The 24062-nt window shown below is 48.6% G+C and overlaps 1 protein-coding gene and 1 long non-coding RNA gene across 51 annotated transcripts in view; one reads left to right on the top strand and one right to left on the bottom strand.

Annotated features, from left to right (window-relative positions):
- The window catches only part of KLC1 (kinesin light chain 1), a 73823-nt gene extending 52017 nt beyond the window's left edge, over positions 1-21806 (bottom strand). For 47 of the 50 annotated variants that reach the window (XM_077941977.1, XM_077941951.1, XM_077941956.1 and 44 more), the window contains exon 1: positions 21512-21806. The gene's annotated coding sequence lies outside the window, so the exon portion shown is untranslated. Of the gene's footprint in view, positions 1-12801; positions 13238-21511 lie in introns of those variants that run through there. The other 3 variants (XM_077941982.1, XM_077941959.1, XM_077941984.1) reach the window with 2 other exon arrangements.
- On the top strand, positions 6593-10133 carry LOC144330445 (uncharacterized). Its single transcript, XR_013396625.1, has 3 exons — positions 6593-6700; positions 7841-9614; positions 9875-10133. It is a non-coding gene; the product is annotated as an uncharacterized LOC144330445 (long non-coding RNA).
- Positions 21807-24062: the final 2256 nt, after the last annotated feature.

Genomic DNA, 24062 nt, shown 5'->3' with positions numbered 1-24062 from the left:
GCCTATAAATCACATCATCGCTGGACCATCTTCCAACTCTCATGCTCTGTATGCCTGGAGATGATTCAATGGAACAAGGAATCAGCCAAAACAATGCCTGGCACCCCACGGGCATGCAACAAAGATGCGTGCAATGAATGAATGAAGCAGCCCTGGAGCTACTGCATCTTCTTCTCACCGACCCTGGGGCGTGTTGGAGGCTCAATCTCCCTGTAAGTCAAGTGAAATGGATACCCACCTGACCTGGGACATAGTACAGGCTCAAAAATACTCCCTTCCCTCTTTCCCTCTGACTGACACACAAGCTATCTGGCCCCAGGTTATTCTAACTAATAATTTTTTTTATTATGCTTTTATTCCTTTTAAAAAAAAAAAAAAAGTCCTATTTAAGGTTCCATTATTTACTTTGTGAGACCAAAAGAACTCAATGCAAAATCTCCAGTGTAAAACCTGATAAATCCAACGTCTGAATTAAGCTCGCAAAACACAAGAAGCCCTTCTTAGGGTGAAACCTCTTTTTTTTTTTTTTTTGTTGAGACGGAGTCTCGCTCTGTCACCCAGGCTGGAGTGCAGTGGCCGGATCTCAGCTCACTGCAAGCTCCACCTCCCGGGTTTACGCCATTCTCCTGCCTCAGCCTCCCAAGTAGCTGGGACTACAGGCGCCCGCCACCTCACCCGGCTAGTTTTTTTTGTATTTTTTTAGTAGAGACGGGGTTTCACTGTGTTTGCCAGGATGGTTTCGATCTCCTGACCTCGTGATCCGCCCGTCTCGGCCTCCCAAAGTGCTGGGATTACAGGCTTGAGCCACCGCGCCCGGCCGGGTCAAACCTCTTTAAGGCTATTGTTCAACAGGCAAAGCTATTACAGCCTACTGAATTTAAAGTCTCAGCATTCAAGTAAACCTAACAAATTCTTTTTTTTTTTTTTTGAGATGGGGTCTCACCATGTTGCCCAGGCTGATCTCAAACTCTTGGGCTCCAGTGATCATCCCACCTAGGCCTCCCAAAGTGCTGGAGGTACGGGTATGAGCTATCACACCAGGCCCCTAACAAATTATGTACTGTGTCTACAGACTGTAAGTCACTACCTAACATAATGAAGACCAAAAAAACCCTATGTTATTTTTACTTAATTTTAGAATTTACTTTGTTTCCATTATTTTAGATAGCGACTCAACTTTTGCAATTACATTGTATTGTGGTTTTCGTATGTTTTTCTTTTTTGTTTAGAGATGGAGTCTTGCTATGTTGCCCAGGCTGAACTTGCAGTCCTAGACTCAAGCAATCCTCCACCTTCAATCTCCCAAGGAGCTAGGAGTATAAGAACTTGCCACTGTACTCCATTTTTCTTTTTTTTTTTTAAGACAGGATCTTACTCTATCGCCCAGGGTGGAGTGCAATGGCACTATTTTGGCTCACTGCAACTTCCGCATCCCGGACTCAGGCAATCCTCCCACCTCAGCCTCCCAAGTAGCTGGGAACCACACGCATGCACTACCAAGCCCAGTTAACTTTTGTACTTTTAGTAGAGACAACGTTTCGCCATGTTGCCCAGGCTGGTCTCAAACTCCTGAGCTCAGGTGACCTGCCTGCCTCGGCCTCCCAAAGTACTGGGATTACAGGCATGAGCCACACACCCAGCCCACTATGCCATTTTGACATGTATTTTTAACATATATGATTCTCCTTTTTTTTCTGAGACAGGGTCTCACTCTGTCACCCAGGCTGAAGTACAGTAGCATGATCTTGGCTCACTGCAACCTCCACCTCCTGGGCTCAAGTGATCCTCCCACCTCAGCCTCCCATGTAGCTTGGACTACAAGTGCGTGCCACCAAGCCTGGCTAATTTTTCTCTTTTTTTCTTTTTCTTTTTTTCGGTAGAGACGGTCTTGCCATGTTGCCCAGGCTGGTCTTCAACTCCTAGGCTCAAGGGACCTGTCCACCTCAGCCTCCCAAAGTGCTGAGATTACAGGCATGAGCCACCATGCCTGGCCACAAGTCTCATGTCCAAAGATTTACTTCAATCATTCTTTTACACTACAACATTGTGAGGACATAAACAGAATGTTAAAAACCTATCCTGCCAGGCTCCAAGTTGGGACCTCTGATTAAATATCTGTATCGCAACTTGCCAGGAGTAAAAAAATAAATTTTAAAATCCTGTCTGTAGCATTCTGTAACCTAGAAATAAAACAATTTTGACTCTTTTTTAAATGTCATTTGAAAAACAATACAAATAGACATGGTCTATTTGTATCATGCACCACCTATTGGGACAGAAATGAGGAAATGCTATCATTTTTTTTTTTTTTTTGAGATGGAGTCCTGCTCTGTCGCCAGGCTGGAGTGCAGTTGCGCGATCTCAGCTCACTGTAACCTCCACCTCCCAGGTTCAAGTGATTCTCCTGCCTCAGCCTCCCAAGTAGCTAGAACTACAGGCATGCACCACCACACTCAGCTAATTTTTGTATTTTTAGTAGAGACAGGGTTTCACCACGTTGGCCAGGACAGTCTTGATCTCTTGACCTCGTGATCTTGACCTTGCCCACCTTGGCTTCCCAAAGTGTTGGAATTACAGGCATGACCCACCATGCTCGGCCATGCTATTCTTTCAAAAGGCTTACCTGCCCTTTGGAAACATAAGAAATAATAACAAACAAATTGCTAGGCCAGGCATGGTGGCTCTCCCTGTAATCCCAGCACTTTGGGAGGCCCGGGTAGGCGGATTACCTGAAGTCAGAAGTTCAAGACCAGCCTGGTCAACATGGCAAAACCCTATCTCTAGTAAAAAAAAAAAAAAAAAAAAAAAAAAAAAACAAAATTTAGCCGGGTGTGGTGACACACGCCCATAGTCCCAGCTACTCAGGAGGCTGAGGCACGAAAATCACTTAAACCTGGAAAGCGGAGATCCCGCCACTGCAGTGAGCAGAGATCCCGCCACTGCACCACTGCACTCTAGCCTGAGCAACAGAGCAAGACTCCGTCTCAAAAAAAAAAAAAAAAAAGTTTCTGGATAAAGTAATTAAAAAACCCATGCTCAAATTTGAAATAAGGCTTAACAGTTCGGATAGACAAGGTAACTGTAGCATGTTTGTATTATTCAACATCCTACTTGACAGATAAGGATTTGTACCTGTGTAACTGAAAAGAGATGGCACCCATTAATACCTAATATACAGACTACAACGAAGTTCCATCACTCAGCTCTGACCAAAAACACCAGACATAAATATTAATTTGTATATTCAGTTGCTTTACCTCTGCTCTAAAGTAATCCAAGCAGAGGTAATATACAAAATAGAAATAGTTCTTTTTTTTTTATTTTTTATTTTTTTTATTTTTTATTTTTATTTTTTTTGAGACGGAGTCTCGCTCTGTCGCCCAGGCTGGAGTGCAGTGGCTGGATCTCAGCTCACAGCAAGCTCCGCCTCCCAGGTTTACGCCATCCTCCTGCCTCAGCCTCCCAAGTAGCTGGGACTACAGGCGCCCGCCACCTCGCCCGGCTATTTTTTTTTTTTGTATTTTTTAGTAGAGACGGGGTTTCACCGTGTTAGCCAGGATGGTCTCGATCTCCTGACCTCGTGATCCGCCCGTCTCGGCCTCCCAAAGTGCTGGGATTACAGGCTTGAGCCACCGTGCCCGGCCAGAAATAGTTCTTATGCTAGACACTGTGGCTGATGTAATCCCAGCACTTTGGGAGGACGAGGTGGGAGGATCCCTTGAACCCAGGAATTCCAGACCAGCCTAGGCAAGACAGCAAGACCCCATCTCTACAAAAAAAAAAAAAAAAAAAATTAGGCATGGTGACACATGCTTGTAGTCCCAGCTACTTGGGAGGCTGAAGCAGAAAGACTGTTTGAGCCCATGAGTTCAAGACCAGCCTGGGCAACATAGAGGGGTCCCATCTCTTCAAAAAAAAAAAGAAAAAAAAAATTAGCTAGGCATGAAAATGCATGTCTACAGTTCGCAGCTGCAGTGAGCCATGACTGTACCACTGCACTTCAGCCCGGGTGACAAAGACCTTGTCTGAAATATGTATATATACACACATATATGCAACATACATATTTTAATTAAAAAATTAAAAATCAGATGGGCATGGCAGTATGTGCCTATACTCCCAACTACTTGGGAGGCTGAAGTGGGAGGATGGCTTGAGCCCAGGAGTTCAAGGCTGCATGAGCCATGATCGTGCCACTGCACTCCAGCCTGGGTGACAGAGCAAGCAAGACTGTCTCAGAAAATAGTTCTTATTACACAGTAAAACTGTCCTTTTTTGGCCGGGCGCGGTGGCTCAAGCCTGTAATCCCAGCACTTTGGGAGGCCGAGACGGGTGGATCACGAGGTCAGGAGATCGAGACCATCCTGGCTAACACGGTGAAACCCCATCTCTACTAAAAAATACAAAAAACTAGCCGGGCGAGGTGGCGGGCGCCTGTAGTCCCAGCTACTCGGGAGGCTGAGGCAGGAGAATGGCGTAAACCCGGGAGGTGGAGCTTGCAGTGAGCTGAGATCCGGCCACTGCACCCCAGCCTGGGTGACAGAGCAAGACTCCATCTCAAAAAAAAAAAACAAAACTGTCCTTTTAATTTGTCCTTTATGACAGGAGTGATATTTTACTTACTCTACACTAATGACCAAAAGAGAAGGCCTTGGGAATTTTAACTAAATCCCTGACAGATACGATGGAAACTAACACACTTAGAATAGACAATTCGTATAACACAGACAAGACAGTCATGTGCAGTATAATGACATTTTGGTCAAGGAGGGACCTCATATTTGACAGTGGTCCCATAAGATTATAACACCAGGCTGGGCGCGGTGGCTCACGCCCATAATCCCAGCACTTTGGGAGGCCGAGGTGGGTGGATCACAAGGTCAGGAGATCGAGACCATCCTGGCTAACGCAGTGGAACCCCGTCTCTGCTAAAAATACAAAAAAATTAGCTGGGTGTGGTGGCGAGTGCCTGTAGTCCCAGCTGCTCTGGAGGCTGAGGCAGGAGAATGGCATGAACCTGTGAGGCGGAGCTTGCAGTGAGCCGAGATCACGCCCCACTGCACTCCAGTCTGGGCGACATAGCCAGACTCCGTCTCAAAAAAGAAAAAAAAAAAAAAGATTACAATGCCTATTTTGACTACATCTTTTCTTTTTTTTTTTTTTTTTTTTTTTTTTTGAGACGGAGTCTGGCTCTGTCACCCAGGCTGGAGTGCAGTGGCGCGATCTCGGCTCACTGCAAGCTCCGCCTCCCGGGTTTACGCCATTCTCCTGCCTCAGCCTCCCGAGTAGCTGGGACTACAGGCGCCCGCCACCTCGCCCAGCTAGTTTTTCGTATTTTTTAGTAGAGACGGGGTTTCACCGTGTTAGCCAGGATGGTCTCGATCTCCTGACCTCGTGATCCGCCCGTCTCGGCCTCCCAAAGTGCTGGGATTACAGGCTTGAGCCACCGCGCCCGGCCTTGACTACATCTTTTCTATGTTGAGACATGTTTAGTTGCACAAACGTTTACCAGTGTTACAGTTGCCTACTACAGCTACATGTTGTACAGGTTTTTAGCCTAGGAACAATGGGCTACACCGTACCACCTAGGTGTGCAGTAGGCTGTACTTTCTAGGTTTGTGTAAATGTACTCCCTGATACCCCCACAACGAAATCATTTAACAATGCATTCCTCAAAACACATCCCCAACGTTCAGCATAACACACACACGACTGCACTGGGTGGGCTTTAAAACCGAGAAGTGCAACTGCGATGTCCACTACAAGCACGGCAGGGAACTGCAGAAGAACTGAGCTAGGCAGCACCAGAGGGAACCTGGGAGATGCCCAACTCTCATTCACCACTTGGTTTGTAGACCTGGTAGGGCAGCTAGGTCTTTGCCTCCAAAAAAAAGACAAGCAAATTTTCCTGAGAAATCTGGCCAGCCCCAGGCCAGGCACAGGGGTTCACGCCCATAATCCCAGCACTTTGGGAGGCCGAGGCGGGCGGATCACCTGAGGTCGGGAGTTGGAGACCAGCCTGGCAAACACGGAGAAACCCCGACTCTACTAAAAATACAAAATTAGTCAGGTATGGTGGCACATACCTGTAATCCCAGCTACTTGAGAGGCTGAGGCAGGAGAATCGCCTAAACCCAGGAGGCAGAGGTTGCAGTGAGCCGAGATCGCCCCATTGCACTCCGGCCTGGGCAACAAGAGTGAAACTCAAAGAAAAAGAGAGAAAGAGAGAGAAAGAGAGAGAAAGAGAGAGGAAGGAAAGAAGGAAAGAAGGAAAGAAGGAAAGAAGGAAAGAAGGAAGGAAGGAAGGAAGGAAGGAAGGAAGGAAGGAAGGAAGGAAGGAAGGAAGGAAGGAAGGAGAGAGAAAGAAAAAGAAAAGAAAGAAAAAAAGGAAGGAAGGAAGGAAAGAAGGAAGGAAAGAAAGAAAGAAAAGAACGAAAGAAAGAAATCTGGCCAGCCCCAAAAGAATAACATCCATCCATTCCTCAAGGAAATGTTTACTGAGCCTCTACTTTATGCAAGGCACTGTTCTAAAGGTAGGAATTGACCCAAAAAAAAAAATTGTCTTAAGAAAATTAAAATATTGTGGTGACAAGAGAGTATTATTTTTCTTTTCTTTTCTTTTTTTTTAATAGAGACAGGGTCTCACTATGTTGCCCAGAATGGTCTCAAAGTCTTGGGCTCAAGTGATCCTCCTACCTTGGCCTCCCAAAGTACTGGGATTATAGGCGTGAGCTACCACACCCAGTCCCAAAGAATATTCTCTATACTTCCAGAGAGGGAGGAAAAAAAACAGGTCATGTAGACCAGGTGCGGTGGCTCATGGCTGTAATCCCAGCACTTTGGGAGCCTAGGTGGGTGGATCAGGAGGTCAGGAGTTCAAGACCAGTCTGGCCAACATGATGAAAACCCTTCTCTACTAAAAACACAAAAAAATTAGCCAGGCGTGGTGGCGGGTGCCTGTAATCCCAGCCACTCAGTAGGCTGAGGCAGAGAATTGCTTGAACCCGGGAGGCAGAGGTTGCAGTGAGCCTAGATCACACCACTGCACTCTAGCCTAGGCGACAGAGCAAGACTCTGTCTCAAAAAAAAAAAAAAAAAAAAAAAAAGAAGTCATGTAGAAAGAATCAGGAATAACTTTAGGCTTTTTTTTTTTTTTTTGCGAGGAGTCTCGCTCTGTCACCCAGGCTGGAGTGCAGTGGCGTGATCACGGTTCACTGCAAGCTCTGCCTCCCAGGTTCAGGCCATTCGCCTTCTTCAGCCTCCCAAGTAGCTGGGACCACAGGCGCCTGCCACCACGCCCAGCTAATTTTTTGTATTTTCAGTAGAGACAGGGTTTCACTGTATTAGCCAGGATGGTCTCGATCTCCTGACCTTGTGATCCACCCACCTCGGCCTCTCGAAGTGCTGGGATTACAGGTGTGAGCCACCATGCCTGGCCAACTTTAGGCTTCTTAACAGCCACACTAGAAGCAAAAGCCTTCAGGTCGGGTACGGTGGCTCATGCCTGTAATCCCAGCACTTTGGGAGGCTGAAGCAGGCAGATCACAAGGTCAGGAGATCGAGACCACCCTGACTAACACGGTGAAACCCCATCTCTACTAGAAATACAAAAATTAGCCGGGCATTGTGGCAGGCGCCTGTAATCCCAGCTACTCAGGAGGCTGAGGCAGGAGAATGGTGTGAAGCAGGAGGCGGAGCTTGCAGTGAGCTGAGATCCGGCCACTGCACTCCACAACAGAGGAAAACTCTGTCTCTAAAACAAAGAATTCACAGCCTGACTCAGTGGTTCACACCTATAATCCCAGCACTTTGGGAGGCCAAGGCAGGTGGATCTCTTGAGCTCAGGATTTCGAAACCAGACGGGGAAACATGGCAAACCCCCGTCCTAAAAAAAAATACCAAAATTAGCTGGGCGTGGTCACATGCACCTGTGGTCCCAGCTACTCAGGAGGCTGAGGTGTGAGTATCGCTGGAGTCCAGGAAGTCAACGCTGCAGTGAGCCGTGATTGCACCATTGCGCTCCAGCCTGGGTGACAGAGTGAGACCCTGTCTCAAAAATAATAAAATAAAAATAAAGAATTCACATACGGGCCGGGTGTGGTGGCTCATACCAGTAATCCCAGCACTTTGGGAGGCCAAGACAGGAGCACCGCTTGAGCCCAGGAGTTCAAGATCAGCCTGGGGAATACAGTGAGACCCTGTCTCTACAAAATTTAAAATTAGCTGGGTGTGGTGGCACGCGCCTGAGGTCCCAGCTAAGGTGGGCGGATTGTCTGAGCCTGGGAGGTCAAGGCTACAGAAGCCTTGGTGGTACCACTACACTCCAGCCCAGCCCCGTCTCAAAAAACTAAATAAGTAAAAGACAAGAAAGAGCCAGGCGCGGTGGCTCATGCCTGTAATCCCAACACTTTGGGAGGCTGAGGCGGGCGGATCACTTGAGGTCAGGAGTTCAAGAACAGCCTGGCCAACATGGTGAAATCCCATCTCTACTAAAAATACAAAAATTAGCCAGGCGTGGTGGCACATGCCTGTAGTCCCAGCTACTTGGGAGGTTAAGGCTGGAGAATCACTTGAACTCAGGAGGTGGAGGTTGCAATGAGCCAAGATCATGCCACTGCACTCCAGCCTAGACGACAGAGCAAGACTCCATCTCAAAAAAAAAAAAGGAAAGAAGAATTCACATCTATCCAATATTTTAGTTTTGGGAACATTTTCAAATGTATAATATTTTACTGAAATAACAATAAAAAAATCTGCAGGTAGTTTGATGACCTATCATTATAATTTCCATTTACAGCTGAGGAAACTGGGATAGATGAAGTGACTTTAGCTTATTCTACTGATAAGAGGAACAGAATCCAAGGTCTCTTTGCTCCAAGTGTCCCTCTGCTTCAGGAACCCTACCATGCTGCATGAACACACACACATCCACACACACCCCTCTGCTCACACACATACACCCTACGTTCATACATACACACCACCATGCTCACACACACCCCCACTGCGTTCACACATACACACTGTGCTCACACACACACCCCATGTTCATACATACACACCACTGTGCTCACGCACACACACCCCCACTGTGTTCATACATACACACCACAATGTTCACACACACCCACACACCCCACTGTGTTCATATATATACAACCAGACTCCAGCCTGAGTGACAGAGCAAGACTCTGTCTCAAAAAAAAAAAAAAAAAATTAATAAAATGAAAGCAAAGGCCAGAGAAGCAAAAGGCATCATCTTTGGTCACTTTATCTCCCCTGGTTTTATCATGTGAAATTCAGCCAGGTGGGGAAAGCTCACAGTGATGAAGAAAGTTAAAAAAAAAAAAACCACCACCAAGCACTCAAAAGGAAAAAGGAATGTGTGGAATTAGATAGTAGATTGTAGTCACACAAAACAGAGAATACATTAAAAATCACTGCACTGCACTTTAAAATGGAGCATTTGATGTGATGTGACTTACATTTCAATTTTCTAAAAGAGAAAAAGAACGTAGTAGAAAAATCAACAGGTCTGGGTACACAGAATGAAGGACAGTCAAGAAAGAAATGTGAATTACTCTCATAATTCTCAAATGTTAAATAAAGTTCCTGTAAATACAGAGGAGGGTAGCACATTAAGGAAAACTGGGATGGAGGGAAGAAAACAGAGGTTTTTGCCTTGCAAAAATTTGTTTACAAGGGATGTTTTACCAAGAGATGTGCATCTGAGTTGAGCCAACAGGAAACCCTGGCAGTGCTGGCCAGATCAGAGAGGTCATGTCCCATCCCCATACACAGGCGCAGAAGCCCCAAAGAATACCAGCAAAGAGGGTCATAAGGTGAAGGGACTAGCCTACAGGAACAGTCCAAGTCATATTCAGGGAAATAAATAGTATCGTGATGGCCCAGCATAGTGGCTCACGCCTGTAATCCCAGCACTTTGGGAGGCCAAGGAGAGCGATCACTTGAGCCCAGAAGTTAGAGACCAGACAGGGTGATGCCGTGAAACCCTGTCTCTACAAAATATTAGCCGGTCATGGTGGTGTGCACCTGTAGTCCCAGCTACTTCAGGGGCAGAGGTGGGATAATCATTTGAACACGGAGGCTGCACTGAGCCAAGATTGTGACACTGCACTCCAACCTAGGCAAAACAGCAAGACCCTGTCTCAAAAATTAAATAAATACACAAATATTTTTTAAAAAGAAAACATTAACTACCAGACAAAACAAATGCATCTATTTGGCCTTTGGGTGACTTATTTGTAGATGTGCTTTCAGAATTAAGGAAAGGAGGTCAGACAGAACCCCTCTGGATACTTTTCCCCCACATCCTGCTTAGGAAGTCCACTGGGATTGTTTTGAAACCAGCCACCTCTATGGACACAGACCCTCTAACTCTTCAACAACCTAACCACACCACTGTTTCCAGGTATACACGCAGCTCTGGAAAAGGTGACGGAGCTCTTTTAGAAATCTAAAGAGGCCTATTAATAACCATGGCTGTGGCTGAGCATGGTGGCTCACGTCTATAATCCCAGCACTGAGGAGGCCAAAGCTGGCAGATCACCTGAGGAAGGGAGTTCGAGGCCAACCTGATCAACATGGAGAAACCCCGTCTCTACTAGAAATACAAAATTAGCCGGGCATGGTGGTGCATGTCTGTAATCCCAGATACTCTTGAGGCTGCAGCAGGAGAATCGTTTCAATCTGGGAGGCAGATGTTGCAGTGAGCCGAGATCGTGCCATTGCACTCCAGCAACAAGAGCAAAACTCCGTCTCAAAAATAAATAAATAAATAAATAACCATGGCTGCACCTGAAGAGATTTTTACAAGCAGGCGATTTCCCCAGCCAGCTGTCAGGTGCTTACCCCTAGGCGGATCAGCCAGCCTCCTGGTCATGACTGGAAAGCGAGCTGGTTCACTTAATTTGCCATAGGACCACAGGCCCATCCTTCAGATGTAAATTGTAAGCACAAGACACTAGAAGAAAGGGTACTACATGAAAATACAGGATAACATGCTTTTTCTGAAAACAAGAATGAGTAAGTCCTCACGATGCAAACATCTCTATTCCAAGTTCTTGGCTGATCAAATAGAAAGGAAAAAACAGCTTCGTCTCACTGCGTGACTAAGAGAATACGTAACAGAGTACTGCGGGAGTATGGGGCAAAATATACAAATACAGATATTAATTCTGTGGTTACAAAAAGCACCTTTAATCAAATATTAAAAATGTCAGCAGACAAACATACCATAAGACTAAGTTTATGTATTTAAATGCTAATCAATGGAATAATGTTCTTTCCTAAATGAAGAAAGGCAATTGAAGAAAACATTTTTTTTTTCTTGAGACGGAGTCTCGCTCTGTCGCCAGGCTGGAGTGCAATGGCGCCATCTTGGCTCACTTCATTCTCCGACTCCCCAGTTCGAGTGATTCTGCTGCCTCAGCCTCCCAAGTAGCTGGGATTACAGGCACGCGCCACCACGCTTGGCTAATTTTTGTTTTTTCAGTAGAGACAGGGTTTCAACATGTTGGCTAGCATGGTTTCAATCTCCTGACCTCATGATCCACTCACCTTGGCTTCCCAAAGTGCTGGGATTACAGGCGTGAGCCACCGCACCTAGCCAAAGAAAACATTTTTAAAAAATAAATTATCTCAGGCCAGGCACGGTGGCTCACACCTATAATCCTGGCACTTTGGGAGGGGGAGGTGGGTAGATCACCTGAGGTCAGGAGTTTGAGACCAGCCTTGCTAACATGGTGAAACCGCATCTCTACGAAGAATACAAAAATTAGCTGGGTGTGGTGGCGCGTGCCTGTAATCCCAACTACTCAGGAGGCTGAGGCAGGACAATGACTTGGATATGGGAGGCAGAGGCTGCAGTGAGCCGAGGTTGGGTCACTGCACTCCAGCCTGGGCAACAGTGCAAGACTCTGTCTCGGGGGGAAAAAAAGGAAAAGAAAACATTAAAAATAAATAAATTCTCTCAGGCTGGGCGCGGTGGCTCACGCTTGTAATTCCAGCACTTTGGAAGGCCAAGGTAGGTGCATCACCTGAGGGCAGGAGTTCAAGACCAGCCTGGCCAAAACAGTGAAACCTCGTCTCTACTAAAAATACAAAAAAATTAGCGGGGTGTGGTAGCGTGTGTCTGTAAACCCAGCTACTCGAGAGGCTGAGGCAGGAGAATCGCTTAAACCTGGGAAGTGGAAGCTGCAGCGAGCCGAGGTCACACCACGGCACTCCAGCCTGGGCAACAGAGCAAGACTCCGTTTCAAAAAACATAAATAAATAAAAATAAATTCTCTCCAGCTGAGTAAGGTGGCATGCACCTCTGGTCCCAGTTACTCAGGAGGCTGGGCACGAGGATCACTTGAGCCTAAGAATCAGAGGTTGCAGTGAGCCATGATAGCACCACTGTACTTCGGCCTGGGTGACAGAGGGAGACCCTGTCTCAAAAAACAAAACAGTGTCTCAGGACAAAGGAAATGGGACACCTTTCACTGACATCTCTGTATGGCTATTGATACCTCTGTGTATCTTCAACTTCCCAAAACAGTGTATTTCTTTTTAATGATTTAAAAACATAAGCAGGGCAAAGTGGCTCATGCCTGGAATCCTAGCACTTTGGAAGGCAAAGGTGGGAGGATTGCTTGAGCCCTGGAATTTAAGACTAGCCTGGGCAACATTATGAGACCCCATCTCTATGAAAAATAATAATAATAAATAGATAAGAAAGCAGGAGCCATAAAAGAATGAACTGAAAAACTGGACTTCATCGAAATTTTCAAATACTACCTTTCTCACTCCCTGGTCATTTGGCAGCTGTTCTTCGTTGGGGGCTGTCCTGCACCTGAGGCAGGAAAGAAGATGAAAGAATTTGTCATTTCTAGGCTCCAACTTGTTACGAAAAGTGGAAAGTGGGCCGGGCGCGGTGGCTCAAGCCTGTAATCCCAGCACTCTGGGAGGCCGAGACGGGTGGATCATGAGGTCAGGAGATCGAGACTATCCTGGCTAACACGGTGAAACCCCGTCTCTACTAAAAAAAATACAAAAAACTAGCCGGGCGATGTGGCGGATGCCTGTAGTCCCAGCTACTCGGGAGGCTGAGGCAGGAGAATGGCGTGAACCCGGGAGGCGGAGCTTGCAGTGAGCTGAGATCCGGCCACTGCACTCCAGCCTGGGCGGCACAGCGAGACTCCGTCTCAAAAAAAAAAAAAAAAAAAAAAAAAAAAAGTGGAAAGTGGCTGAGTGCAGTGCCTCACGCCTCTAATCCCAGCGCTGTGGGAGGCCGAGGTGGGCAGATACCTGAGGTCAGGAGTTCGAGACCAGCCTGGCCAACATGGTGAAACCCCATCTCTACTAAAAATACCAAAATTATCCAGGCATGGTGGCGTGTGCCCGTAATCCCAGCTACCCAGGAGGCTGAGGCAGCAGAATCGCTGGAACCCGGAGGCAGAGGCTGCAGTGAGCCGAGATCGCGCCACTGCACTCCAGACTGGGCGACAGAGCAAGACTCCATTTCAAAAAAAAAAAAAGTGCAAAGTACGTGCCAGGGTACAAGCAGACTCAGAATATGATCAGACAAAGCAAAGCGAAATCGGTCATCCTCTCCAGCAACTGCCCAGGTTTGAGGAAATCTGAAATAAAGTGCTGTGCAATCTTGGCCAAAATTGGTGTCCATCACTACAGTGGCAATAATACTGAACTGAGCAGAGCATGTGGATACTACTATAGAGTATGCACACTGGCTAGCACTGATTCAGGTGATTCTGATATCATTAGAAGGATGACAGAACTGACTGGTAAAAAGTAAACCCTGTGGCTAGCACAGTGGCTCATGCCTGTAATCCCAGCACTGTAGGAGGCCAAGGTGGGCAGATCACCTGAGGTCAAGAGTTCGAGACCAGCCTGGCCAACATGGTGAAACCCCATCTCTACAAAAAAAGTAGCCAAGCGTGGTGGTGCACGCCTGTAATCCCAGCTACTCAGGAGGCTGAGGCAGGAAAATGGCTTGAACCTGGGAGACAGAGGTTGCAGTGAGTTGATATTATACCATTCCACTCCAGCTTAGGCAACAAGAGTGAAAACTCCATCTCAAAAAAAAAAAAGATAAAAATAAATCCTGTGAAAATTTATTTAATAAAACTTGCCAGACCTTGGTTAAAACAATTGAAAGTATTGATTTATTAAAAGGCACTACCAAAAAATAAAGTTAAGCCACAGATTAGTAAAAAATATTTGCAACACATATATATCTGGCAAATGACTTGTATAAAAAATATGTAAGGAACTGCCGGGCACGGTGGCTCATGCCTGTAATACCAGCACTTTGGGAGGTCAAGACAGGTGGATCATGAGGTCAGGAGATCGAGACCATCCTGGCTAACATCGTGAAACCCATCTACTAAAAATAAAATAAAAATAGAAATAAAAATAAATTAGCCGGGTGTGGGGGCGGGCACCTGTAGTCCCAGCTACTCCGGAGGCTACGGCAGGGGAATGGCCTGAACCTGGGAGGCAGAGCCTGCAGTGAGCCGAGATTACACCACTGCACTCCAGCCTGGGCAACAAAGTGAGACTCTGTCTCCAAAAAAAAAAAACAAAACAGGCCGGCTACAGTGGCTCACACCTGTAATCCCAGCACTTTGGGAGGCCGAGGCGGGCAGATCACAAGGTCAGCAGATCAAGACCATCCTGGTTAACACGGTGAAACCCCGTCTCTACTAAAAATACAAAAAATTAGCCGGGCATGGTGGCGCACGCCTGTATCCAAGCTACTCGGGAGGCTGAGGCAGGAGAATCACTTGAACCCGGGAGACGGAGCTTGCAGTGAACTGAGATTGCGCCACTGCACTCCAGCCTGGGCGACAGAGTGAGACTCCATCTCAAAAAAATAAATAAATAAATAAATAAGGAACTTAATCCAATTTTTTAAATGGGCAAAAGTCTTGAACAGACATTTTACAAGTCCAGGTATACAAAAGACCGACAAGCACGTAAGTGCTCACCATTATGAGTCATCAGGGAAATACACATTAAAACTAACAAGATGCCACTATACATCCACTAGAATGGCTCAGACGAAAAAGACAGGCAAGGCCAGGCACAGTGGCTCACGCCTGTGATCCCAGCACTTTGGGAGGCCGACGGGGGCGATCACCTGAGGTCAGGAGTTCAAGACCAGCCTGGCCAACATGGAGAAACCCATCTCTACTAAAAATACAAAATGAGCCCAGCGTGGTGGCACATGCCTGTAATCCCAGCTACTCGGGAGGTTGAAGCAGAAGAATCACTTGAACCCAGGAGGCAGAGGTTGCAGTAAGCCAAGATTGTGCCACTGCACTCCAGCCTGGGCAACAAGAGCGAAACTCCATCTCAAAAAAAATAAAAAGTATTGTAAGCAGTCAAAATCATAGAAACAAAGTAGAAAAGATGGTTACCGGGGGAGGGTGAGGGAGGAGGAGATATCAGTATTTAGGGGCTACAGTCTCAGTGCTGCCAGATCAAAGAGTTCTAGAAATGTGGAACAACAATGTGCATATCCTTAACACTACTGAATTGTGAACTTATAAATCGCTAAAATGGTACATCTTTGAAAAAAATTGAAGTGGTGCAAGGTTTTCCCAAGAAAAAGTAATGATAGGATTAAACAGCATTATGATTCACTTGAAGGTGCAGCTTTAAGTACTACAAGATGATTCGAAGCTTGTACTGCAGAAGCAAAAAACGTGACTCAGAATCCTGACTTCACAGCTGTGTAACTTTGATTTCAGAAACTTCCCCTCTCTCACCCTCAAATTTCTTAAGAGTAGAATCTCAGTAACAGTACCTATTTTACTTTTTTTTTTTTTTTGAGACGGGAGTCTCACTCTGTCTCCCAGGCTGGGGTGCAGTGGCACGATCTGGCTCACTGTAACCTCCGCCTCCCAGGTTCAAGTGATTCTCCTGCCTCAGCCTCCGAAGCAGCTGAGACTACAGGAGCATGCCACCACACGCGGCTAATTTTGGATTTTTAGTAGAGACAAAGTTTCACCATGTTGGCCAGGCTGGTCTCAAACTCCTGACCTCAGGTGATCCGCCTGCCTCGGCCTCCCGAAGTGTTTTTGGATTTAACGTACCCAAAAACAAACTGGCAATCTCCTTCTCCCATTTTCCCTCCTTGGGTTTAAGTGTCACCAGCCAGTGAGTCACCCAAGTTAGAGATGAGGAAGTCATTCTAGATGCATTTCTTCAACAAACATTTACTAAGTTCCTACTACGTGCCAAGCACTGACACTGAATACAAGAGACAAAATTCCACACCCTTGTGGAGATGATGAACTTAAGTGGAGACAAATAATAAAAGAAAGAAAATGATTAAAATAACACAGTATCAGCCGGGTACAGTGGCTCAGGCCAATAATCCTAGCACTTTGGGAGGCTGAGGCGGGCGGATCACTTGAGGTCAGGAGTTTGAGACCAGCCTGGCTAACATGGTAAAATCCCATCTCCACTAAAAATAAAAAAATTAGCTGGGTGTGGTAGCACATGACTGTAGTCCCAACTACTTGGGAGGCTGAGAAAGGCTTGAACCCGGGAGGCGGAGGATGCAGTGAGCTGAGATCATGCCACTGCACTCCAGCCTGGGTGACACAGCGAGACTCTGTCTCAAAAAACAATAAAATAATAATAATAATGATGATACAGCATTTTAGATAGTGAGGTGTGCTAAGGAGAAAAATCAAGGCACAGGCTAAGGAGTATATGGGCAAGTGAGGAAATGCTAATCACTAGAAGAGTGGGTTTGGTTCAGAACTCCAGATGTGCCTGGAAGTGCTTGAGTAGGGCCAGAGCAGGAAGATGAAAAGAGACAGGGTGGGGTACTCGGAGGACACTGACAAAAGCTTTAACAGAGGAGTGACTCAGGTTTTCACAGGATCATTCTGGGGAGTCCTACCTGTACCTCCTCATTTACCCCAATCCAATCAGCCCCAAATCAGGTTGACTATAACCCTTACGGCCCAGCCCCTGCCCCCCATCTAGCTTCTCTGTTCCTTCTGTCACTGCCCTAATCCTGAGGCTTGCTCAGTTGGGGTTAACGGCTTCCTAATTAATCTCATCCCAGTTCACAGCACCTGCCCCACAACTGCCTATGCTCTTTTTTTTTTTTTTTGAGACAGAGTCTCGCTCTGTCGTCCAAGCTGGAGTGCAGTGGCACCAGCCCAGCCAGCCTGCCTATGCTCTTTTTAAAGTGTCACCTGGCTCCTTAGAATCTTCCAACCCTCCGGCCAGGCACGGTGGCTCACCTGTAATCCCAACACTTTGGGAGGCCAAGGCAGGCAGATCACGAGGTCAGGAGATGCAGACCATCCTGGCTAACATGGTGAAACCCTGTCTCTACTAAAAATACAAAAAATTAGCCAGGCATGGTGGCACACACCTGTAGTCCCAGCTACTCGGGAGGCTGAGGTAGGAGAATCGCTTGAACCCGGGAGGTGGAGGCTGAAGTGAGCAGAGATCGTGCCACTGCACTCCAGCCTGGGTGACAGAGCGAGACTCCATCTCGGAAAAAAAAAAAAAAATCTTCCAACCCTCACTTGTAAACCTCAGAATGAAAGCAGACTTCTAAGAAGTCATTCAGGGCCTTTCTTAACTTCATCTTTCCACTCTCACTCCCACGCTCCCTTACCAACACACCCCTTTACAGCAGCACAACCTCAGGATTTATTTCCTCCAAACAGGAACCCCAATCCCAATCCCTGACCCCCAACACTGGCTGATCTGTACTTTTCTTTTGTGAAGAATCGCCTCCTCAGTGCACTCATCACAGCCTTTAACCTGGTCTGTGGTACCTGTCCATGCCAGCCTGTGAGCTCCTAGAGGACAGAGGTTTTTTGGTTTTTTTTTTTTTTTTTTTTTGAGACAGAGTTTTGCTCTTGTTAACCAGGCTGGAGTGCAAAGACGTGATCTCAGCTCACTGCAACCTCCACCTCCTGGGTTCAAGCGATTCTCCAGCCTCAGTCTTCCAAGTAGCTGGGATTAGAGGCACCTGCCACCACACCCGGTTTTTTTTTGTTGGTTTTTTTGTTTTTTTGTTTTTTTTGTTTGTATTTTTAGTAGAGACAGGGTTTTACCATGTTGGCCAAGCAGGTCTCAAACTCCTGACCTCAGGTGATCAGTCCACCTTGGCCTCCTAAAGTGCTGGGATTACAGGCATAAGCCATCGCACGGCTGACAGCTGCTCTTTTTTTTTAGTTTGTTTTGAGATGGAGTCTCGCTTCAGTCATGCAGGCTGGAGTGCAGTGACGTGATCTCAACTCACTACAACCTCCACTTCCCGGTTCAAGTGATTCTCATTCCTCAGTCTTACGAGTAGCTGGGATTACAGGTGTGCACTACCACACCTAGCTAATTTTTGTATTTTTTTTGTTTTTTGTTTTTTGTTTTTTGAGACGGAGTCTCGCTCTGTCGCCCAGGCTGGAGTGCAGTGGCGCGATCTCGGCTCACTGCAAGCTCCGCCTCCTGGGTTTACGCCATTCTCCTGCCTCAGCCTCCTGAGTAGCTGGGACTACAGGCGCCCGCCACCGCGCCCGGCTAATTTTTTGTATTTTTAGTAGAGATGGGGTTTCACCGTGGTCTCGATCTCCTGACCTTGTGATCCACCCGCCTCGGCCTCCCCAAGTGCTGGGATTACAGGCGTGAGCCACCGCGCCCGGCCTAATTTTTGTATTTTTAGTAGAGATGGGGTTTTACCATGTTGGCCAGGCTGGTCTTGAACTCCTGACCTCAGGTGACCCGCCTTGGCCTCCCAAAGCACCAGGATTACAGGCGTGAGCCACCACACCTGGCCAACAGTAGCTCTTTTAGCAACATATCGCTGACTACTCAGCACAGTACCTGCCATTCAGTTGATTCTCAACAGACATTTAAGCCCAGTATTTGCAACTTAATTTGCTTGTCATTTTTATTATATGCCCTGAAATTTGACACTTAAATCTTCCCAAATACTCTCGTTTGAATATATTACTCTCGTTTGAATATATTACTGATCATTTCTTTGCTACATAAAATACTGGTTTCGGCCCAGGTGCAATGGCTCACACCTGTAATCCTAGCATTTTGGGAGGCTGAGGCGGGTGGATCACCTGAGGTTAGGAGTTGGAGACCAGCCTGGCCAACGTGGTGAAACCCCGTCTCTACTAAAAATACAAAAAATTAGCCTGGTGTAGTAGTGGGCGCCTGTAATCTCAGCTACTAGGGAGGCTGAGGCAGGAGAACTTCTTGAACCTGGGAAGCAGAGGTTGCAGGGAGCCGAGATCATACCACTGAACTCCAGTCTAAGCGACAGAGCAAGACTCATCTCTAAACAAATAAATAAATAAAAATAAAATACTGGTTTCTAACATTCCACTTATCTACGAAGAACATTTTCAGGCGATACTAATCCTACATTTCACTCAACTTTTGATTTTTCTATTCTAGGTTTCTTTTTATACAAGTATGTTTTAAAATAGTTTATGGCCCTATACAGAGTTACACATTGACTTTTTTCCAACACTGAGAAACATGCTTAAGAATGTATAAATTTTAAAAATGTATAAATTTGGGCCAGGCGCAGTGGCTCACGCCTGTTAATCCCAGCCCTTTGGGAGGTCAAGGTGGGCAAATCATGAAGTCAGGAGATCGAGAACATCCTAGCTAACACGGTGAAACACCGTCTCTACTAAAAACACAAAAAATTAGCTGGGCGTGGTGGCGGGCGCCTGGAGTCCCAGCTACTGGGGAGGCTGAGGCAGGAGAATGGCGTGAACCCGGGAGGCGGAGCTTGCCATGAGCAGAGATCGCACCACTGCACTCCAGCCTGGGCAACAGAGCAAGACTCCATCTCAAAAAAAAAAAAAAAAAAAAGTATAAAATTTAAATGAGTGCAGTTATTTGTTATGAAATATTTAAGACACTGTGTGCCTCTCCCCAGTGTCATTCCCTTCCCCTTTGCTGGAGATAAACGCTGTCCAGTACACAGACTCCTGTGCACGTCTGGATGCTTTTCTAAGACAATGCTAGGCAAGGTGAGGTGCGCAAGGCTGCAGTAGGGTTAGAGGTTACCACCTGGGTCCTCCACAGCACTCAGTGCCAGACAGGGCTGCCAGGCTCAACCGCAACATGATGTTGCATTCTTTGATGACTTGGAGAGACACTGGCTCTTTAGAGTGCCTACCCTCCCACACAGAATTCCATACAAGTTGAAATACACTTCATACTTGGTATCATTGTATTCCTACAAATATTTAGGAAACAGAGCAATAGGTCAAATTTCTCACCATAACAGGCTTGTTGGCAATACCTGAAAGAAGCAAGGCCATGGCTGTAATATAACTTAAGGAGGTCGTTCCAGTTTCCTAATGCGTTTTTCACTAAACTAGTGCAATGTATTCCGAGCTGATTCTGATCAATGGCTTAGTCATGCCATACCAAAAAAAAAAGGCCTTGGAATTTAACTAATGCAAAGAATCAAAGCTCTAACTGCCCTTTTACAGAACACCTGAAATAGTATATCTCAAATTTTTTGTTCTCACATTTTTTAGAAGCATCATTTTTGTAAGTATTCCTTTATAAATGCTTAATATGTAAATTCTTAATGCATTGAAATAATAAAAAGTAACAGGCAGCAACAATTCCAATACAAATATACCTAGAAACGACCTACAAATATTAAGTATAAAACCATCCACTCCATCACGCATTAATTTCACTTTTTTAACGCTTTATTTTAATTTTCCTAGGGAAAAGGGTGCACCCAATTTTACATCGAAAAAGCATTCCAGGACGGGGGCTGCTTCAACTTTAGTTGGAGCAACGCCAGCTTAGGTGAACAGGGTCGCCTGAAACGTTTCACATCTGGTTACCGAAAAAAACGGGTCGCCAAAGAGGCGAAGCGGAGTCGGCTCTCGGGAGGGACCCGGCCCCCCGCCGCCCGCGAGGATGACAGGCGCGTCCGCTCAGGGCGGTGCCGGGAGAGGCGGGGGTGGAAGGAAGAGGAGGAATCGGACAAAGCCAGCCCCGCCGGGCCTCCGGCCTCCCCGCCCGCCGCGATCCCGGGGGCGGCCACCTCCCCTGTCGCGGGCTCCCGGGGTCCACAGCTGTCCCCGGGAAAGGCCGCCGCCGCCCGCAGCTGGGCCGAGCCGCGGATGCGGGACCAGGGCGGGGCCCTGGGCAGGGTCGAGGACCGGAACCTGCAGTGGGACGCGGATGGGGAGGACGCACGGCGCCGGGAGCTGGGGCTGGGAAAGGGGCCGGGGACAGGAACCCGACCTGAACCTGCAAGGGGTCGCGGACCGGCCGGGGCGGTGAACTGGGGCGGGTACCGGGGTGGGAACCGACAGGGTCTGGGACCCAAACCGGGACAGGGACCTGGATGCAGACGGAGTTGCGCCCGGGGCAGGTCCGAAAAGGAGCGAGACAGGGCCGGGGCGGAGGATGAGGAGGGGGCCGGGGCCGCGGTCCGGGGCGCACGCCGGGGACTCACCGTCCAGCTCCTGAGGGCCGCGCTGTCTCGCGCTGTCAGCACCAGGAGCGCCGCCGGGCGCGCGCGCGGAGCAGCGACCGCGCGCCGAGCCCGCCTCGGCTGTGTGAGGCGCGGCGCAGCAGTCACGAGCGAGGGGCGCCGCCGCCCCGTAGCATCCTCAGCCGCCCGCGCGCTGTCCCCTTGGCCGCCGAGCACAGCCCCGCGGCTCCTCCTCGCAGCGGCAGCGGAGCCGACCCAGCCAGTCCCGCTCGGCCGCCTGCGCCTCTCCCGCCGCCGAAAATGGCGTCTCAGTGTTGCTCCCGCGGCGCCCCGCCTCGCCCCGCCCCACAATGCCGCGCGCCGGCATGACGTCATCGCCTCTCGCGCCGCCCGGGGCTGGGGAAACTGAGGCTGGGTGGCTCTCAGCAAGCGCTCGGCGAGCTGGGGACTGGAGGGGCGAGGAAGCTGTTTGGGTATCAGGAGGGCGGTCACAGGGAACAGGGTGACGGTGCAGGACGCCGCGGGCCTCCCGGCTGGAACACGGACGGGGGCGGGGCGCTTGGGGCAGGGCGCGGCTCGCGGGGTGGGCGGCCAGGCCCTGGCCTCTCCGACCTCACAGCCGCGATGACCGAGCGCTTCGGCACCTTCCCCTCCAGCCGGGCTGTGGGCACTACCGAAATGCGGCCGGGGAAGGTGCAGGCCTGGCCGCAGCCGCCACCACTGGGCTCCCGCCCCGCCCCACTCGGAGGCCCGCGAGCTTCGTGCGCTCATTTCGGTCCCCCCAAAACCCCATTAGGAAGCCTTTGGGAGCCCCCGGAATCACAGGATCCCGGCCAGGCCTTTCTCCCTTCTCCAGGAAAACCGACAGCCTTTGGTCGAGACCCTGATCCCTAACCCTGCGCCTCCCTCTCCTCGGGGCTTTTGGACCCTCGTATCTGTACGAGGAGACTTTCCAGGCGCTCCCCCTCGACACAAACTGCGCCTCAGACGGGCAAAGGGGAAGGGCCGGGGTGTAGGCTGTGAGGGTGGGAGACATCCACTCTCTGACCCCACGCAGCCACCGGCGCATCTCCCTGGCTGCAGGGCCTCGACCTCCAGCCCGGCCTGAAGGGCAACGGAGCGGGCCTGGGTCAAGTCCTGCGGCTTCGCCGGCTCCGCAGGCCTGACTCAGCAGCCAGCCGGGAGGGCATGCTGATTCAGTGGGCGAGGCTCCACTCGCTGCTGCCAGCGGCTTGGGATAAGCCCTCCCAGTGCCTGCAGACGTCCCAAATGCGGGGCCCGGAGGCATCGTTTAACCTGGAGGGGTTCCTGGGCCAGTCCCCGAACCCCATCTTGTGAACTGCTGTTCCTTTCCGATGTTACCACCCAGCACCAGCAGCCCTGTGTGAACCCTGCAGTTATGCCCCGCAGTCACCAGAGAAGCAACTGCATCCCGGTTTTCCCAGGGAGGTCTGGTTACTTTTATCTCATTTATAAAGACAAAGGTGGGCTGGCCGGGCGCGGTGGCTCAAGCCTGTAATCCCAGCACTTTGGGAGGCCGAGGCGGGTGGATCACGAGGTCAGGAGATCGAGACTATCCTGGCTAACATGGTGAAACCCCGTCTCTACTAAAAATACAAAAAACTAGCCGGGCGTGGTGGCGGGCGCCTGTAGTCCCAGCTACTTGGGAGGCTGAGGCGGGAGAATGGCGTGAACCCGGGAGGCGGAGTTTGCAGTGAGCCGAGATCACGCCACTGCACTCCAGCCTGGGAGACACAGCGAGACTCCGTCTCAAAAAAAAAAAAAAAAAAAAAAAAAAAGACAAAGGTGGGCCACAAAGGGGGAGCTCCTAGGTAACACGTTAGGGTTGGCCCGGGGAGAGGCACCGAGTCAGGGTCAAACAAACCTCCATACCACTTTCAGGTTAGTGATTTCAGCCAGACTGCAGCTTGGATGTCACTAAGCTCAGCCACTGGCTGGGCACCGTCAAGCACGGAGTGCTCACTCTTTCTGTGACGCTGAGCTCAGTAACTGTCCCCTCTGCTTACCCACAACCCTAGCCAGAATCCTGGGATGCCTGCACTGCTCCCTTATGCCCTACTGCAACAGGTGAAAAATATTCTCCTTCCTCAATATTTCTTTGTTTGTTTGAGTTAGGGTATCTTTGTCACCCTGACTGGAGGGCAGTGGCAATCATAGTTCACTGTAACCTCGAACTCCTGGGCTCCAGAGATCCTCTTGCCTCAGCCTCCCAAGTAGCTAGGGACTATAGGTGTGCACCACCACTCCCAGCTAATGTTTTTTAAATTTTTTGCAGAGAGGAGATCTTGCTATGTTGCCCAGACTGATCTCGAACTCCTGGCCACAAGCAATCCTCCCAGCTGGCCTCCCAAAGTGCTGAGATTACAGGTGTGAGCCACCATGCCCGGCCTCTCAGTATTTCTTTAATCCATCTCCACTGCCACCACTTTGTTCTGGCTTTATTACCTTGTTCTTTTATTTCCTCAACAAATATCTGTTGCTCTCCCATGATCCTCATGATAACAGCCAAGGATGCATTGGTGAACAAGATAGATAAGATCTCTGCTCTCTA

Source organism: Macaca mulatta, chromosome 7 (assembly GCF_049350105.2).
Source record: "Macaca mulatta isolate MMU2019108-1 chromosome 7, T2T-MMU8v2.0, whole genome shotgun sequence".
NCBI classification, from domain to species: Eukaryota; Metazoa; Chordata; class Mammalia; order Primates; family Cercopithecidae; genus Macaca; species Macaca mulatta.
This window is presented reverse-complemented; position numbering and strand designations above follow the sequence as displayed.